The following is a 4954-nucleotide window of genomic DNA, read 5'->3' as shown; positions in this document are numbered from 1 at the left end:
TTCTCTATTTTGTGGCCACTGCAGTGTGTTTGATTAGCTTGGTGGTCAGCTAGGGAGTCAACAGAGATTTCTTCAGTTACTGAGATGAAGCCACCTTTTTCTTGACTGTCTTCCCAGTTAGTTTCCAGAGTTCAAATAAACTTAGTTCTGATGTTTTTTGCCAGTTTATGTGCTGTTTCTGTGGAGTCCTGGGCCCTTGGAGCGCTCTTCTCTGCCGTTTTTGCTGACTTCACCTCAGCCAATTGCTTTTCAGATCTCTTTGTCTTTGATGCTTTTTCAGTTTCTTGATGATACATTCAAGTGTGGAGTCATTCGTGTTCATCCTACTTGTGACCTGTGCTTCCTGAATCCAAGGATTCATTTCTTCCATCTATTCTGTTAAAGTTTCACTTCTTATCTGTTCAAATATTTCTTCACCCCCTTTTCTTAATTCTCTTTGTCTGCAGTTCCTATTGGGAGGATGGCATAGTACCTCTTCCCTCTTTCTTAACTGAATTTTCCAATTTTTACAATATTTTCTGTCTCTGTTTCTCTGACCTTTATTCTGGTTGGTTCCCTCAGATCTACCTTTCAGGGAACTAATTCTTCCTTCAATTTTGTCTAAGCTGCTATTTACCCTTCCTCTGAGTTTCAAATTTCCGTGCAGCCTATATTTTTGATTTCTAGCAGTTCTAGGATTTTTTTTCCCCAAACACCCAGATTTTTTGGTAGTCTTTAAAAAAAATTATTTTACGTCTTCAATCATTTTAAACACACTTATTTCATAGCCTTGGGGTTCCTTCTCAGAGGCAGGGGACGTAGGGAGGGGACACAGACAGGGCCATGGTGTCGCAGGACATCAATGCAGAAAGCTTTCCTGTGGATGCAAAGCCAAGAAGGGCTGGTTACATCATCTTTTAAGCCATCAGAGTCACAGGGATTCCAGGGGCACCTAAACTTTGAGCGAGGATTCCAGGAGACCCGGAGACTGAAGCACTTGAGAGGCCAACCCTCTCTCCATCGTATCACAATGATCGCCTCTTCAAACAAAACTCATTTTTCATTACATAGCAATCTGTTTGCCATGGGAAAACAATGATCAAGAAGAAACATAAACTAAAATCACCCACAATCCTTGTCCCCATATTTAGCTGCCGTGAGCCAACTAGCCCAGCTCCCCAGCTCCCTTCCTGACTTGATTTTCCTCCATAGCACTGAGCACAGTCAGGCACACTGCATATTTTACTTATTTCGGATAGTCTGTGCATCCCCGGGAGCATGTCAGCTCTGCGGCAGCTGGTACTTTGTCTTTGCTCCCTCTTGTACCTGCAGAGCTGGGAAGCGGGAGTGTGGGGCACCATCCCCTCCATCAGCACCTTTGGAGTGAACGAACAAATGCACGTGCCGTCTCATGAATGAAAATGTCTACCGCATCTACCCTCACAACAATCCTACAAGGCAGGTGTTTACTATCCTATTTCACAGACGGGTAGACTGAAACCCCGGGGGCCACCACCTGTCTTCTCGCCCTGCCTCCTGCTGACCGTCTTTCTGCGGCCATATTTATGCAGCTGCAGCAAAGCCCACTCTCTCTCTGTTCACCTGAGCCCCAAGTCATGTCCAAGACATTTCCACACTGTGTTTTTAAGGACTTTATTATTACTTTTGTAATAATGATCTTCCACGTTGGGAGCAGGAAAAACAGGGAAGTGAGATGGCTCACTCCAAGTTCCATCCCATCCCAGGGGCTCCCCATGCTTTTATAAGAGAACCAACTAACGTACTTGGGTGTTTGCGGCCTCAAACGCTCACGTCATCTCTCCCACCACAATGCAGGCTCCTGGAACGTATTTTGCAGGTGAAATGTGAACCCCACCCCCCTGGGTTCAAACCACGTCTCAGGCTAGTAATTTAACCTCACAGTGCCTTCATTCTCATCTATAAAAAGTGGGCAGAATTATTCCTGCTTCACAAAATTGGTGATTCAGGGAAATTATGTATATAAAACTCGACACAGTGCGTAGCTCACAGTAAATGGTCAATATTTGATTGTACTGATATAAGTAGAAACCTTTGCTCCCCATCAGCCATAGTGCAGCCTTTGCTTGGTGGAGACAGAAATTCCTTTTTAGCTGTTGCGAGTGCTGATCAGCCTCTGGGGGAAGGACTCATACACACTAAACTTTTTTTAAAAATTTATTTTATATATTTATTATTTTTGGCTGTGTTGGGTCTTCGTTTCTGTGCGCGGGCCTTCTCTAGTTGTGGTGAGTGGGGGCTACTCTTCGTTGCAGTGTGCGGGCTTCTCACTGCAGTGGCTCCTCTTGTTGCGGAGCACGGGCTCTAGGCGTGCGGGCTTCAGTAGTTGTGGCTCGCAGACCCAGTAGTTGTGGCGCGCGGGCTTCAGTAGTTGTGGTGCGTGGGCTCTAGAGCGCAGGCTCGGTAGTTGTGGCGCATGGGCTGAGCTGCGCTGCGGCATGTGGGGTCTTCCCGGACCAGGGCTCAAACCTGTGTCCCCTGCATTGGCAGGTGGACTCCTAACTACTGCGCCACCAGGGAAGCCCGAGAACTAAACTTTTAAGAGACTCATGTATTAACTAGAAAGCAATAACATAACTGCTCTGTGCCTCCAGGGGTGTCATGGGTGAAGACTGCATGAGGGGGCAGGGGGGAGCTGAGCCTGGGCCCTGGGCTGGCCTGAGCAAGGGTTTAAGGCCAACTGCAAGCTTTAAGGCCATGGCTTTAAGGTCTGCAGGGCTCCAGTGGGGGAGATCGGGGAAGCTGCCTTAGCTGGTAGGGGTCTGGCTACACCAAGTTTTGCAGATGGAGGCTGGAGAGGGGGACAGATGTGCAGAAGAGAAAGTTTATTCACTCAGCAAATATTTATTGGGCACCCACGACGTGCCAGACCTATTGTAGGCCCTGGGGGTCTAGAGCCCTGCTCTCAGGGAGCTGCCACGCTGGAGGGTGGAGACAGCCAATAAACAGCCCAGTAATAAGAGACCAAGGCAGAGAGGTGAGCCATGACCAAGAGGGGCCAGAGGCCCAGCCTGCACCGTCTTTCCCCTCCCACAGCTGCAGGATGACGTCCTATTTTTAATCCTCCTTTGACAGATGAGGAAATGCTGGTTGGGGAGATTAAGTGGCTGTACCCCAGGCACACAGCAGTCCACGGAGGCCCAACCTCTGGCGTTGAAGCTCCAAGAGCCTGGGAAGGGAGAAGACGGTGGCTGGTGGTGGTGGGGACAGTCAGGGCCACCCAAATCCCTTCCCAAGGCAGCCTGGGGAAGCCTGGGGCTTCCCAAGAAGCCCCCGGGAGGGGCTCCTGCACTAGGCTTGAGGGGTAGTTAGCCCAGGGGCTGAGATGCTCATATGTGAGTATCGGTCACATTTCTCCTACAGAGTCTGCCTCCAGAGATTTCTCCAGCCTCAGGGAAGATCACTCCACCGAGCTCCCTGGGGTATGGGTGAGTGGGCATGCAGGACCAGTGGGCACGGGAAAGGGAGAGGCAGGGACCTAGGTCCTTCCATCAGAGCCAGGCTCCCAGGGTGGCCCAGGGTCCTGCTCTACTCGTGGGAGGGACTTCTCAGGTCAGTGGCAGGGCAGAGGAGGCTCACCAGGGTCCTGGGCATTCGGTTGGCAGCCTTGCCAGCCTGGCTGGTTCGGGTGGCCTCTGTGTGCGCTCCAGCCAAGCCCTGCAATGTAAGACCAGGTGGAGAGGCTCTCTGTTTCAGCCTCATGAGGAGAGAGGTGGGATCGTTTCTAGCAGTGAGGTGGACCATGCTGATGGCTAGAGACCCCAGAATGTCCAAGAGAATGAGACCCAGGTGGAAGGAAGGGGATGTAGCCTTGGAGGCGACTAAAACAGAAGTCTGTAAACTGGAGTACCAAACTCGGGCTTCGGGAGGGATGCAACCAGGATGATGGTTCCAAAGGAGCCAACCTGCAGGTTCTCACCGTCCACGCTTCCCTCTTTCGACTCTCTCCCACTTTGTAAACGAAAAAGGCAAAGGTCTTCCCCAGCCAGAGTCTGGCATCCGGGGGTGTAGGAAGTCCTGGGCTTCCAGGAAAGGGACAGTGGGGAGGGTGCGGGGTGGAGGTTTTGGCCTCTCCTACAAGCTGTGTTTCCCAGGACCCCAGGCTTTGGCATCTCAGCTCTCTGTGACCCAGGGCCACTTCACCTCCCAGAGTTGCCTCACCTGCAAGCCGGGCACAGAAGGCAGAAGTGTGTGTTTGCGGTAGTAGCGCTCTTGCTCAACCTAAAATAAACCCAGTAACCCCAGGGGCTTGGGAGGGGTTCAGCCCACACGAGGAAACTCGACCTTGTAGTTGGCAAGTTCAGTGGGTACCAAGGAAAACTTGTTTTGTTTTTGACTTTTTATGGGGGTTTAATATACACAACGTGCGTCCACCTTAAGTTACAGCTGGATAAAAACTTCATGTATACACAGGAGGAACTGCCACTGAAAATAAGATCTGAAACGTGTCCACGAGCTGAACCTTTCAAAAATACAGAAAAAGGGCCAGAGTCCCCAGTTTTTACCTTTGTGGCCCACTGCTGGAACCTCAGGCTAGGGACCTTTGATCTCATTCCTGCCCCTCACTGGGCAGATGGGAAAAGAGGCTGGGGGGCCAGGTCTCCGGGGAAGGCCGGGAACATCCCCTGCTCCTCGCCAGCTCCTGGGACTTGGCGCCCTCTCCCACGTCAGCGAACTCGGGCGCCCAGGACCTGGACTGATGTGGGAACGGGAGGTGGGGGGTTGGGGGAGCTAGGGGCGCGACCGAGCGAGACTCCTCCCCGGGCGGGGCCGGCCCTGCGCGCGCGCCGACGCCCCGCCCCTGCCCTCCGGCGCGCGCCCCCGTCAGGCTAATTAGGCACGCGGTTTGTTTACAAACATGGGCGCCCGGCAGGTACGCGCCGCCCAGACCGTGCGCGCCCGAGGTTCGAGGGCGGCCCCCCGGACTCCGGGGTCC

The 4954-nt window shown here is 52.3% G+C and overlaps 1 long non-coding RNA gene across 1 annotated transcript; it reads right to left on the bottom strand.

Moving 5' to 3' along the window:
* Positions 1–2377: 2377 nt before the first annotated feature.
* Positions 2378–4566, bottom strand: LOC102990915 (uncharacterized). Its single transcript, XR_447985.3, has 3 exons — positions 4524–4566; positions 3598–3675; positions 2378–3187 (listed from the first exon to the last, which is right to left on the bottom strand). It is a non-coding gene; the product is annotated as an uncharacterized lncRNA (long non-coding RNA).
* Positions 4567–4954: the final 388 nt, after the last annotated feature.

Source organism: Physeter macrocephalus, unplaced genomic scaffold (genome assembly GCF_002837175.3).
Source record: "Physeter macrocephalus isolate SW-GA unplaced genomic scaffold, ASM283717v5 random_1818, whole genome shotgun sequence".
In the NCBI taxonomy this organism is placed as follows: domain Eukaryota; kingdom Metazoa; phylum Chordata; class Mammalia; order Artiodactyla; family Physeteridae; genus Physeter; species Physeter macrocephalus.
The sequence above is the reverse complement of the archived record's forward strand: the minus strand, read 5'-3'. Positions and strand labels throughout refer to the sequence as shown.